The sequence below is a fragment of the Sarcophilus harrisii genome, chromosome 5 (genome assembly GCF_902635505.1).
Source record: "Sarcophilus harrisii chromosome 5, mSarHar1.11, whole genome shotgun sequence".
NCBI classification, from domain to species: Eukaryota; Metazoa; Chordata; class Mammalia; order Dasyuromorphia; family Dasyuridae; genus Sarcophilus; species Sarcophilus harrisii.
In genome coordinates this window covers 212621457-212636480 of record NC_045430.1, presented here as the reverse complement: position 1 = coordinate 212636480, position 15024 = coordinate 212621457, and the positions used below count along the sequence as shown (strand labels likewise).

At 34.4% G+C, this 15024-nt stretch overlaps 1 protein-coding gene across 1 annotated transcript in view; it reads left to right on the top strand.

The window, feature by feature from the left end:
* ADARB2 (adenosine deaminase RNA specific B2 (inactive)) overlaps positions 1–15024 on the top strand; it is a 210587-nt gene that overhangs the window by 171801 nt on the left and 23762 nt on the right. The gene's annotated exons all lie outside the window — the stretch shown is intronic.

The window sequence follows — 15024 nt, the reverse complement described above, 5'->3', positions numbered from 1 at the left end:
AAAAATAAAAACAAATGCATAGTGATAGACTACAGATTGAATATCTAAGGGAATATAGGTTCCCCTATATTTGGTTCCTGGAAAGAAGGAAGGAATTAATTCTTTAAGCTCTCTAAACCTGACCTTTTTTTTTTTTACCACTATTGTAATTGAGAATGATATATTCTTCATTTTTGGATATGGCCAATGAGGAAATCTGTTTTGTTTAACTATGCATGCTTTATAGAAGAAAAAATCATTTGATTTTAATTTCATTTGTGGTTGTTGAATTTGGGGGAGAAAATGTGAAGGTATGAAAAAATGATAATTGAAAAAAATAATAAACTTCTATTTTTTAAAAGAAAGAGGATATATTTATCACTTTGAGGCAGTGCTTAAATTGAAGCCCTGAAACCTACGATGTCATTGGGACCCCAGGCATCCTAAAAGAGATGCTTATCACCAAGTATCACACTGTGACCATCTTTCTGAGGGAATCAATCTTATTCAACAAGCTGTTTGGGAGCCATTTTCATCTATATTTATAAATTTCTAACTGCCTCTATTATAAGATGGAGTTTCAATTTGAGCAAATGCTAAAGAAAAAAAGTGTTAAAGTCTAATTGTTCCGTCATCTATGTCACATACTTCTTATTTATTTAAATGACAATCAATTAGCACAATTATATCCTTAATTAGGGATAATGTATCCATAAGATGAATACCATTTGTAATCTTCTTTGCTAATTCTTTTTCATATTATTTAAAAATAAGCTGGAATCCATTACAACAAGAGTTTATTTACTAACTAGGTATAGGGGCAAGATCTAGACCACTCCAACTCCCTATCATTTCCTTCAAAATACTGATTCAACTCTAAAACAAACAGGGAACCAGTTTCTAAATCAATAGTCCCCAAAAGATCATATAAATAAGACCGTGGCAGGTGCTATTCTGAATTCAGAATAAATCATAATAGGAAGTTTTGATAACACATGATATGTTGCTTTTATAGCACAATAAACATTAAAAAGTTAAAAGCTCAATGCACATTGAAGATTATAAATAAATGAATGAATCTTTTGATTCAAAGGATGATTAGATAATAAGATAAACACTGCAAAGAAAAAGATGGATAAAAGTTTTAGGAGACTCCTCAATGTTCTGTCAATAAGAAAACTATTTCCATTTTTTAATGTCTCTTGAGACCCATTTCTACTTCTTTGGGACAGCTAAGTGGCATAGTAAGTGCCAGTCTGGATTAAGAAAAATTCAACTTTCTGAGCACAAAATCTGGCATTACACATTAGCTGTGTGACCTTGGGCAAGTTACTTACTCCTTCCTGTTTGCTCACAGTCTTCTTCTCTGTAAAATGATCTAAAAAAAAAGGAAATACAAAAAAAGGCTTCAATATCTTTGCCAAGAAAACCTCAAATGGAATCACAAAATGTTGTACATGACTTACTTAAATGACAAAATAAATCCAGAAAGAATTCCATTCCTACCTTGGGAGAATGTTCTGAGGCTATCCCCAGCAGCCTGTTTTGGTACCATAGCTTTATTTTTATTAATTTGTGTTCCAGATCTCTTCTTTCACATTCTTTAGTATAGCAAGCTCTTCATTAGGATCATTAGAAGGAGTTTCCACACTGGGAATTCTCTATACTCTGAAGACAGATATCTGAAATTTTTTAAAATTCCATTTTCTTGATAGAATATCTACTTCTCTTGGAAAGGGCAAAACGAAAAATAAGCCTTAGACTTAGAAGAGTTCTATTTTCCAACCCTTTTGCTACTAATGGGCTGTTTTTTGTAGTAAAAGTTGCTTTACTTTTTTTCTCCTTCACTTTCTTCTTTATAAATTTATGGAGAATAAGTTAGTGCCTTCTAAATATCCTTACAACTCTTGACATTCAATAATTCAAACTCCTTCAAGGTAGAGATTATTTCATTCTTTGTCTTTGCAACTCCAGTGCCCAGCATGGTCTGGCACACAACAAGAGCTTAATAAAAACTTGATTAGGTTCTATGCATTTTGAACCTCATGAGGAATCCATTGTCTTTGGTTATTCATCTCTTCTCCATTGCCTTTTGGCCCAAATTCTATACATATAACTTGAAGAGAAAAGTAAATGCATCCATAGAAGCAGTGAAGCTTCTTTCAAATGCCAAATCCATAGCTCCACATGTCCCTTATCATCCCATATTTCTAATTCTTACTCTTCAGGGGAAAATTGTTATTATTAGCAAAAATAAAAATACCTGACATTTATATAGTACTTTAAGTTTTACAGAGCACTTTTGATATAGTATCACATTTGATACTTATGACAACTCTGGAAAGCAAGTGATAATAATTTTGCCATTTTACAGATAAGGAAACAGAGGAAAACAGGATAAATTACAGGGTCATGCAACTAGTAAGTGTCTGAGACCAAATTTGAACTCAGATCTTTCTAACTTCATTTCTAGTCTTCAATCTACCATACCACTATCTATCCTCTCCACTTCCCTTCCTCTTCAGTACTGCTGAATAGTAAGAATGGTGTATATGCATATTTGTGTGCAAATGTGTTTTATATTCTTTCACACACATATATACACATATAATTTTCATATACACACAGAATTAGTAGCTGTGTGACTATGGGGAAGTTACTTAACCCTGTTTATCTCAGTTTTCTCATCTGTAAAATGACAAAAATGCTCCAGTGTTTTTGCCAAGCAAACCCGAAGTGGGATCACAAAGAATCAGACATGACTGAAATGACTGAACAACAAATAATATAATGAATAGATTTAATCAGGAAGCTTCAAGTTTAAAAGTAGTGTCTTGGTATTCTGTCTACTAGCTTCTACACTAATGTGCCTCCTCTTTTAAATTGACTGATATTCTGAGTATATGATTATTCTGATCATTTGTAGACATAGCCCCTTAGAGCACTGACCTTAGAATCAGGGGGCCCTTTGTTTAAATCCAGCTTCAGACATTTATTACTCCCCATAATGCTGGGTAATTCATTTAACCTCTGTCTCAATTTCCTCATCTATAAAATGGAAATGATAATATCACCTATCTCCAGAATTACGAAGATGAAATTAGAATGATATTTATAAAGCATTTGGCAAATATCATCATCATCATCATCATTATATGATTGTGATTATTAAAAGGCAATACTTGACATTTCCTTAACTTCACTATGATGAGGATCTCAACGCCACCTTTCAAACAATTCTTGATTAGGGTGATCTAATTCCTTCGGTAGAGAGCACTCAGTTCTTTAGTTAATGTACTCATTCAGGTCTATTACAAAATTACCAATTAATTTTGAAAGCATTCTCATATGGCATTCACTCAAATCTGCAAAATGGCTGTTCACAGCCTCTTTACAAGCAATGAGTAACAATCATAATTGTTGTTTTGTCCAACTCTTTGTGACCCCATTTGGGGTTTTCTGTACAGAAATACTAGAGTTTTACCATGTCCTTCTTTGGCTCATTTTACAGATGAGGGAACTGAGGCAGTCTCTGTTGGAGGGTAAAAGTGATTTGCCCAGGGTCACACAACTAACGTCTGAGGCCAGATTTGAATTCAGAAAGCTAACTACTCCTGCCTCCAGCCCACTTTATCCTCTCCACCACCTAGCTGTCCCAAAACAGTTGTCCGATCTGCCACCATGAGGCAGTCAATGCTATCTGGTTAAGACTATAAAAGAAACAGAAAGCGTTATGATCATTCCCAAAACAGAAGAAGAAACAGAGACTGAATGTCACCCTCGTTCTATGTACGTGGCAGAATCAGACAAAAAGTTCCAGTTAGGCAGTGCCATTATCCACTTCATTAAGACATTCTGAACAGCTCTCACCGTCCAGACAGCTCCAGTTCTCTGATTCTCACTAGGCCAAATATTCAGGCTGAGGTAGATCTGGCTGACATTCTATGGTGCAGCTTTCTTTTAGACATGATCAGCGGTTAGTTAAACCTCTGAATTTTAATGAGTCAGTCTGGTCTCTCTGTAACCAACAAATACCACAGCCTGCTGGAAGCTGAGGGAAAACCTGACTTTTATTTGTCTCCAAAACTCAGAAGTTGAGTGACACTTAACAGTCTAAATCTTCTGGAACTAATGTTCCTTTAGATATGGTTTCTAATTTTAAGTACCCAAGCCTGATTATTGATCAAAACGTGTGTCTAAATGAGCAGATTAAAACTTTATGAAAATGAAAAGCTTTTTAAAAAAATAGCACTCTCTAGAGAAAACAGTAATGTCTGGATTCTAAGCTTAGACTTCAGACAGAGAAGAATGTGAAATTCTTCTCCTCATTATGGAGATTTGCTGCTCAATATTCTCCCAAAATGAATGTCTCTTTTTTCCCCCTTCAGAAAAAAAAACCCAACAACCTTGACGTTCGGTCTACCTGTTTTATTCACAGTTTTAAAAGAGATGTTATATGCTATCTTGTTTTAAAAGTCAGACTCTTGAAGTCAGAAGAGAATATCATTTGTGACTCTTGGCTTAAAATAGAGGTCCTTATTAAATAACTGTCATTCTCAAGCACTTAAACCAAAACTTGTACAAAACTGGGGAAAATGGGTTCTTTTGGTCATTTCTTCAAGCCCAGGCAGCAGAGCTCCCTGTATTTTTTGTTGTAAAATCCAATGTTCTGGAAACTTTGATGGTAAAACAAAGCAGTGAGTGACCAAGTGAAGAACATTTCTCTTCATGATCTTCACTGCTTCCACAAGTAATCAAGGGTAATAGGAAAAGAGGGGGAAAGAGTCAAGAGTGAGAAAGCATGTGGTTGAACAAGTTGACTCTAGGGTCAAGATTATGAAGAATGGAAAATGATGGCAAAACTAATGTAATAGGCTGGGAGAACTCGAAGGTACTGTCAGAACAAAAGATCAGTTTAGGAGGAGTACAGCAAAAGAAGAGATGAAAAGGAAGGAGATAGTGATCAAAGAGCAATCTGTGTTCAAAGTATCAAAGATGGCATAATTATGAGTAACAAGATTCTAAGAGTGTTCAGAATCTCAAAGGGGGTACAATTATGGGACCCCCCCAAAGAGGGTCACTTGTGGGTGATAAATAGGAGCAAAGTATTATAGGAATATAGATTATAGGAACTGAGGATGTTGGTGCCCTGAAGGGTCAGAGTATTTGAAAGAACATCAGTGAATATACTGAAGTCTCCAAGTGCAAAGATAGAAGTTAGCCTAGAGATAAATAAACTGTGAACCAGATACTAGACTCATTAAGAAAGCTGAAGAAAGACCTAAGATTTGAACTAGATTATATAGATGAACTGAAGGATATTTAAGATGTTGAATAATGGTGGTTAAGGGAGAATCTGGAAGTTTCCATGGTAATCAAGATAGAGATTGTAAGAGAAAGAGCAATGAGTATTCAACAAGGTAGGTGGTAATGAAATGTATTCTAGAAGAAGCAAATTTTCCTAAATACAAGAAGGAAGGCTATGAAAAAAAGACTAAACAAGGTTGGACTGATTAGATGGGGATGAGAGAACAGGAAGAAGTAGGAAGGGGGATTTAATCTAAGAAGATGATCAATGCTGAATCACTGAGATTAGGGAAGTGGAAAGTATGATTTTACTATTTATAAATGTGAGTTGGTTGGAGACTCTGTTTGTGTAAATATGGAGAGTAGCCTCAGTATGTTTTTTTTTTAAATACTGAGAAGCTTGGGGAAGGGATGAACAGTCAGGAGTTGGAGCAAAGGCTTTGGGTTCCTAAGGACTAAAATGACCCTGCATGATCCTGTCCAATAGTTAAATTTCCAGATGGCAGGGAATAAAGTACACTCAGAAGATAATTTCATCTATGGAGCATATATTCAAACATGGTGTCTGAGACCCAAGACTTCTGGTGTTTTGATCTGATGTCTAAGGACCTACTAAGAGCAGCATTAAACGTGTTTCTGTCATATTAAGACAATGAGCATTTTCAAAGCACCTATTATGTACCGGGCACTGTACTAGGCAATGGGATACAAAGAAAGGCAAAATCCTAGATCTCAAGGAGCTCACAGTCTAATGGAAAAACAATATTCACACAAATATGTGCAAACAAAACCTATACAGTATAAATTGAAGATAATCAAGAGGAGGAGACACTAGGATTAAGAAAGATCAGGAAAGGCTTCTTGTAGAAGCTAATATTTTCACTATGTCTCAAAGGAAACCAAGGAATCCTGACAGCAGAAATGAAGAGGGAGAGAATTCCAAAAATAAAGCCAGTGAAAATGCTTGGAATTGGGAGATGGGGTATCTTGTTTGAGGAACAGCAGAGGCCAATGTCAGTGATTTGCAGAATGGGAAGGCAAGAGAGAGGAATAAGAGATAAGAAGACTGAAAAGGAAAGAAGGGGTCAGGTTATGAAGGAATTTAAAAAACAGATGATTTTCTATTTGATCTTAAGGATAATAGGGAAGCACTGGAATTTATTAAATATAAGACACTTTTTCTTTGGAAAACAGCTGAGTAGAAAAAGAAATGGAGTGAGGAAAGACCCAGGCCAATGATTTCAGTCGCAGCTCTAGGTATAGTCTAAGGCCCTAGATGAATGATCGGTAGGCCTTTGCTTGAGATCATAGGCCTTCTGGTCCCAGATATTAACATGTAAAAATGTCAGAAGCTACTAACTCTTCTCAGAAAACCTAGTCTTTCCAGCTCCAGGAAAGGTGGATGGGACAAGTGAGACCTTTGCTTGGGGTTCCAATCTTACCAGTTCTTTTCACAATGTCTGAGGCCCAATAGTAGAGTAACACTAGGTCTTTACCTAAAGCTCCCAGGCTTTCCGCATCTAGGCATTTTCACTTTAACAAGAATTTTAACATTAATAACATTTAAAGAGAGGGTATAGGACAGTTGCCAAATTGTCGACATTAAGTCAATTCTAGGGAATAAGACATCCATATAGGGAGATTTAAAAACTAAAAGGGAGAGTCACTTTGAGTTACATAATGGCAAGGGGCAGTGTGGTACATAACAAAAAGTACTTCTGGCCTTAGAGTCAGGAGTCAATTGGTTTTAAACTTTGCCTCTGACATCTTTTGACTCTGATCTCTGAGTATGGGGTCTTAGACACCATGCCACTTAATTAACTCTGAGGATACCAATCAAGCCCAAGTGAGACAAACTGCCCAAAGTCACATAACTAACAAGTTCTTGCCTGCCTTTGTTCCAGAAAGGATATCCCCAAATGGACAAATAGTAATGAACTTTATCTGCAAGAGGAAATCACTCATAGTCAAAATATCCTTCTTTAGTCCTGAAGAGGACTTGTCACCTAGTTTCAGAAATTCATGATGGAAAAATTTCTTCATCTTTTACTAACTTAAAGTATGTGTGCTGAAACAATTGTATATTTTTGATGGAAATTACCTTAAAGATTCATAACAAATTCAGAGAACTTTTACTCTATATGCAGATGGTAGTGATGAATAAGTACTGTGAAAACCTATGAATAAAGAAATGCAAATAAACACATGCTAAAATGTGGTGATTTGCAAGGAAGAAAGGAATGAAGCAGGAAAGAAGGGAGGAACAAAGGAAGAAACAAGAGAAGGAAGGAGGGTAGGAGAGATTTATTGTGTCAGGTACTATGCTAAGTGTTTTAAAAATATTATCTCATTTCATCTTACAAAAACCCTGAGAGGACTGCTTAATAGCCATTTTACAGGTGAATTCAGTTCTTCCTAAAGTCAGGTCCAGTACTCAAAAGGAAGATGTCTAAAAATTATGAAAAACAATCAGTTTATTTGCTCCCAAGATTAATCAATTTGATTTAATCAAGGAGAGGAATTTATCAAACTATTTGGTAGCATGTCTGCAAAATACTAGGCTGAATTATTTGCTTTTCAGCCAATAGTAGTGATATAGGTATGACCAGATGATGCGCCAACTCTTGCCAAACAATCCTTTATTACATATTTGATAAACTGCTTCTCTGCCTTCTTCTTTATCCAGGTATTACTCATTATATTGAAGAGTATATCACCATTCAGATCCAGTCAACAATAGTGTAACCATAGACACACCAGTTTCATGGGATCCCAAACAGTTGAACTTGGTAACAACAAATACTCAGTGGCTGGCACATTAATACTTATAGTTGATTCAAAATACTCAAGGATCTCATGGGTTTTGGAATGGGAATTTTTTTTTGTTGCCAAGAAATATATTTGCTATGATTCAATTGGGCTTAATACTAATTACTTCATATAGTACTAATTCAGCTACTAGACTCTGAGAGGTCCCTTGTGCGCTACTTTTTACCTAAGAAGATGATGTCAACCATAAGTAAAGCAGATGCTTTGAATAAATTTTCCTGTAATAAGGAAGGTTTACACAAAACCATTCATATTCCTTTGTCTATTTCCTCTTATGAATAATCCACATATTTGCAGGATAAATAGTCAACAGTTTTCAGAATTCAGTCTAGGACATTAAAACAGGTATTTGACTTTGATCTTGATTTTGATAGCACTATATCATAAGCAAATAAGCCAACTCTTGTCAAGGCCTTCATCATGTGTACAAATATCAGAGGACTCCTCAATGAGTGCTAGAGAAGAAAATGAAGATCAATTATAACTCAAAAGACTTCAGGAATTAACCCTAGCCGTGCCTTTGGGGCTTCAAACTCCCATTTCCTAATACCAATACTCAGTTTTACCCTAAGAAAATACTGACACTGAAGAGATACTGAAGTTTCCTGGGTAAATGATGATGCAGTTTCCATCACTGAGAATTTGGTTATCTTAAAATTCTTAAGACTCTTCATATAATAAAAGAACCCATCTTGCAGGAAAAAATAACATTAACAAGTTTCCCAAGATAAAAAGCCAATACTTGGGGGGGGAAAAAAAAAAATCTCACTAGGAGCTATCCGTGGTGCTTGCCTCAAACATTGGCATTGAAGTGTTTCTCTTCTGATAATCTGTCCTTTGAGCCATTAGTCACAACTCAGTCAACCATGTTGACTTATCCCATTTGCCTTATGAGTTTTGCAATAAACAACAGTCTAGACCTTAGCGGGTCTAGTTGTATCTTTTACCAACTCCTAATTACTCTAGACTGCAGCATGACCAACAACATTCCCTTTTTGTGTTTCCATGGAGTACTGACTGGTTGTTTCCCTTAGAGAGAACAACTCATTTGCCACAAAGAAGCTTACTGACTAGAACAATAGTGCATTTTCATCATTTTTTATTTCAAACTTACTTACAAAATTAAGAAAGGAAAAAATTGTCATGTATTCAGCAGACTTTAAGAGAGGATTCAATATAAAACTATCCATTTCCATTTCAAGAAAACCCATTTAATAAATACTATACATTGTTTTCAAAGCTGCCCAGGTTTTCTTTGCTCCCTTGTTGGTTTTCTTTTGTTCTCTATGGTATACTTTTTAACTTTATTTTTCTGCTTCCTTCCCTCCACCACCCTAACGAACGCTACAATTAAATATGAATACACATATAGCTATACACATATAGATACTTACAAGCATACATACATATATATGCTTACATATACACTTATACACATGTATGTAAGATTTTACTATACTCACTTCCCCCATCATCTGTTTCCCTGAAGGTGGATAGCATTTTCCTTTATATTTCCAAGTCTGTCCATGTTTTTCTAAATTAACCAGCTCATCATTACCTACATCACAGCAACATTCCAACCCAATCATATCCTATGTGAGATATGTCTATGAAAGTTTTTTTTTTCCAATTTTCTGCCATCCTATTTTTGACTTCCTAGTCTATTCTGGATTTTATTTATATAAAAAGTTTAATTTAAAATAATCAAAATTATCATTTTTATACTTCAACAATGCTTTTACCCTATAATATATTTTAAGATCTGATACTGTGAATCCACTTTCTTTATAACTTTTTTCCCTTGCTAATTTCTTTATTGTTCCTGACCTTTTGTTCTTCCAAATGAATTTTGTTGCTATATTTTTGAACTCAGTAAAATAATTTTTAGTAATTTAACTAGGATGACATTGAATAAATAGATTAGGCAAAATTGTCATTTTTTAAAAATTATATTGGCTTTACCTACCCATGAACAATAAATTGTATTTCACTTACTTAAATCTTCATTTTTTTGTATAAAAAGTGTTTTATGTTTATGTTTATAGAGTTCCTGTATCTGCTTTGGAATATATGGGCTCAAGTATTATATAGTATCTAAGTATTTTAAAAGGTCTAAAACAATACTGAATAACATTACTGACAGATAGTATAGTTTCTCTGTCTTTTACTTTTGAGTGAATCTATTTTAACTTTAATCTTGTCTAATCTCATTATCTCTGCTTTTTTTTACATGTTAAATTCTACTCCTGCTCTTTATTTTATTTTTGTGTGTATCTCTCATTTTATAATGTGATTTCTGAAAGCAATATATTGTTGAATTCAAATTTTTAATCTGTTATCCATTTCCATTTAATGGTTGTCCCATTGCATTCTAAATTACAATTACTTATATATTTTTCTTCTGTTTTTCCTCTTTATCTCTCACTATATTTATTTTATCCATCCTCATTCCTCTGCTTTACTTCTACCAGCTACTTTGTCCTATTCCTTAATCTACCTACTCTTCTAAGAGCCTCGCCCTCATCTTTTTTCTTCCATCTATCCCCTAGCCTTCGTTTCTTTCTGAATTTAGAAGTTTTATACCCTTCTAGATATAAATGTTGTTTGTTCTTTAACCTATTCTCAAAGAGTAACATTCCAGCACTGCCCACCCTCCCTCCTACTAATTTCTGCTACATTAGTTTTTTCTTTTATGCCTCATTTGATTTAGATAATTACTCATTTTTATCTCTCCCTATACAGTTTTTTTTTAGAATCACCCTATCATATTCAACTAAGCCTATGCCTTTCTTTCAAACTACCCAAATAATAATGAGAATCATAAAGAGTACTGCTAATATTTTCACATATATGAAGTAAACAATTTGACTTATTGAGCTTCTTAAAATTGCTCTTTAATGTTTATCTTATATTTCTCCTGAATATTATAGGTAGAATTTCCCCTTAATTTCTGGGGGTTTTGTCGCAAAGAGCTAAAAGTCTTTGAGTTCATTAAATTTCCTTTGTTTGTTCATTTGGGAATATACTTAACTCTACTGGATAAGTTCCCCCTTGGTCATAATCCCAGTACTTTTGCTCTACAGAATATAATATTCCAAGACCTATGGTCCTTCAATGTAGTAGCTGTTGGGTCTTGCATAATCCTTAATGTAGCTCTATAACATTTAAATTGTTTTTTTTTCTTGTTGCTTCCAATATTTGCTCCTCAATTTGAAAGCTTTGAAAATTGACTAAGATATTTCTGTAAATTTTTCCTCCTGGGATCTCTTTCAGGTGATAGTGGATTTTTTTCTATTTCTACTTTGTCTTCTTGTTCTAGAACTTTAGGGAAACTTTCCTTGATAGTTTTTTGTGATATTGTATCAAGATTTTTCTATTATTTTTTCTCAATCTGTTCTCCAGATCAGTTGTTTTACTGATGAGATGTTTTACTTCTCTTCTATTTTTCCATCCTTCTAATTTTTAAAAAATTATTATATATTTATTTCTGGCTACTGGAGAAAGTTTTTAGGGAAGAAAATAGAAAAATGGCTTTAGATTCGCAATGACCTGGTGTTAAGTCCCACCACTGATATGCTAGCTATGACTTTTATGCAAGTAATATGATGTCAACACACCAGTCAAATCCTTTAAGATTATTAATCATAGAACAGTTGCAGATCCACTTTGGTAGACTTTCCTCAATGGCAACTATCTACACAGATAAAATCACAAGAATGAACAAATAATAACAACAATAATTATGTCAGTTCCAATAAGTATTCTTATAATGTTGCCAACTCTACCGTAGCCTCGTCAAATTTTCTCCCAACATTAGCCCATTATGCATATAGTGGTATGTGGACCCAGATTTGGCAAGTAAGGATGCTTCTATATTGCCTTTATTCTTATCTAATAATAGGCCATTTCCCTAACAAGAAAAGAATAAGATATGGCAAAAATTCATTTATGAAGATACCAGAGCACCTAGCAGAGTGGCCCATATTGTCCATAGCTACCTACTGTAGATTTAAATCTCATTTGAAGTTATGCCAAGATGTTAAACTGATAAGCCAACAACCCCAAATACCCATTACATGCTGATCCTAATGATTATCACTAATCTTCATACTTATCTTAGAGGCTCACACTTGGAGTGTTAGACTGGTCTGGAGTCTATCCCAGAAGGATCTTGTAATTGTTTTTATTGTTAGTTTGAGACCAAGATTTGTCCTCAGTAAGGAGATTGTGTCTCTCAGCTAAAGAAAGAAAGCTTTTTTCCAAGATCTCTTCTCCACTTATCTGTGGTATTTCAGTGATTGACAAACAGACAAAAACATATTTATTTAGGGATTATCTATATTGAAAACTGGACATGGGATTTTGTCTTTGTCAACACTGCAGTAATATCAGCTGTTTGAACAAAAGGTGAGATATTTTTCCATTCAATCCTGAGTGCTAAAAACTCCCCCGTTTATATGCAGGAAGACATTTGGTTTTATTGATTCTGTTAGCTGAATAAGTTGAAAATCCTATAACTAAGCAAGCAGAAGGTTGATTTTCTCCTTATTTTAAAGGTTATTAAGAAGACAGATATAGCAGTTATTTGTCTTTGCACAATCAGAAGCATTCAAAAATGGGCCCATATTTTTTTCCAAAACTTAATACATCAATGATCTGCAGTGTAATGATGTTTTTCTTGTGAATACTAATTACATTTGCAAGAAAATTGAATAAAATACTTTGTTATAGATAGTTATATCATTGTTTCCTTGCTCTTCACTGATGATGAATTTTAAAACAACCTCAAAGTTCCCAAAAAATCCTATCAATTATTTAAGCATTTACCTTCATTTATTACAGAATCCTTTGCCACAAGCCACAACCTAAGATTATTCTGTCTACCTAGCTAATGTCTAGTTCTTTTATTTTATACTGGTTGTTTCTCATAAATAGGCTCATGAGCAAAACGGAACGTGTTTAGGATAGGAAACAAAAAATGCAATAAGGTATTGATTCATAAACTTCATGACAAATATAATCATTTCTTCTAGGACATACCTTTCTTGTTTCTTCAGAAGAAAAGCATCTCTAAGACCAAATAATGATCACCTTACTGATGATTGGCTTTCTCCTTGTTTCTTGGTGTGATATTGGTACTGAAGGGAAGGAAAAAGAGAGGAGATGAAAGAGTATCACATTTCAGAGAAAACAAAAATAAAAGTCAATAAACCCCAATCAAATGTGAAAAGTAGACAGGTTCTTGGTTTTTTTTTTTTCAAATTAACAATTCCTAAAATACAAAAAAGAATTTCTGGACTTTATAGAAATGCTTATTCTATCTTGGAAATCAAGGAAACAGTTTCTAGAGAAAACATGGGCTATAAAAACGTATCCCAGGCATGAATGTGAATTAATATCCAGGAGGAAATATTATCATCAAATGCTGGGTCTCTGAAACATCCATCCCATGCATCATGTTTCTCACTGAGATTTCTACTTCCTCAGAAGTTTCCAATCTGAATTCTATGTTGCAATTGTAGATCTATTCTAAAAGGGCAGCTGTTTCATTCCTTTGATGGGAGGTTGAGGGAAGAAAGACAATCTGACTTGTAGAAATGACCACAGTTTTTTTTTTTCAAATGAAGTTATGCAAATCTGATAGACTAAAGTAAATGTTTCATAAAACCAATGACTGCTTAAATTGTGGGACTAAATTGTTTGTATATAAATATTACCTTTTATATTCCATTTGAGTTTTATGTAGATGAACACATTACTTTAATGACCTGCATTTACAGAGTGAGAGCAAGAGAGGCTCTCTCTGAAATCCTCCCCAGCCAGATGGCTGCCTTTTCTTGCATGAGATTAAAAGATGTTTCTCATTCACAGCACTGCTTCTGAGGCAAATTAATATCGCTGGCTAAATTGCTTGTGTTTTTGGAATAAAATTTAAAGAGAACTTTTTAAAGCAATTGGTGTCACAGGTTCTTGGAGCAGATTGCTCTCCAGGTACAGCATGCTGGTTTTAAACATTCAGTAATTAATGGAAAGTATTCTGTGTTAATTGACTGCTTCAGGAAAGGGAAATATAATGACTCCTTATTAATCATGAAAAGAGATGTACAGCATGGAAGCCCCACAATAATTGCACTAACGGTGGAGAAATGTTAATTAATGAAAAGAACAATGATGTAAGAAATTAGCTGCATAATGCTTGTTCCTAACGGAGGCTGGGTTCTAAGCCCATTATTTAGTGTAGCAACCTCTGGATGGTGTTGCCTTAAATAGCAAAAGTCTCCAACCTTTCCCCACCCACATGTAGAAGAGAACATCTTAAAAAGTTGCCAGCACTTTGGTTTCTAAGATTATGGGAAAGAGAGGCAGAATTCACTTTAAACTATATTTACTTAAGAGGAAAAGTCCTTATATTATTACATTAATCTGAATTTTTACTGTCGGAATTGTACTCAAATGAAAATGAGGTCATTTGTAAGTGTCATTTTACTTCAATACAATAGAACATTCCAACTTGGTGGAGGGAAGGGAGGAGAGAGTCAGAAGAAGTAGTCAAATTCTTTTTTCTTTGACTGTTTGAATCCTGGAATTTCCTGGCGCAGACTCTATATTTTAAATAACTCTTTATTTCCCTTTGTTTTTATCTAATTTTATATCCCTTGGAGAATATAGAACTTAACCTTCAGTATTATTACTAGCTATTTTTCTTTCTATAGGAAATGAAACAAGGTTTATTAAAATGCAGACTAACAATTGTTAGCTTCATCCAATAAAGCCAGAAAAGACTCAAAATCATTAGTAGCCACAAGGCCAAAGTCTGTCATGACCACTCCAGTGTGTATCTGCAGCAGCTACCAAGCGAGACATTTCCATCAGCATGATGGGAAATGTATCACCTAGGGAATCAGGGAC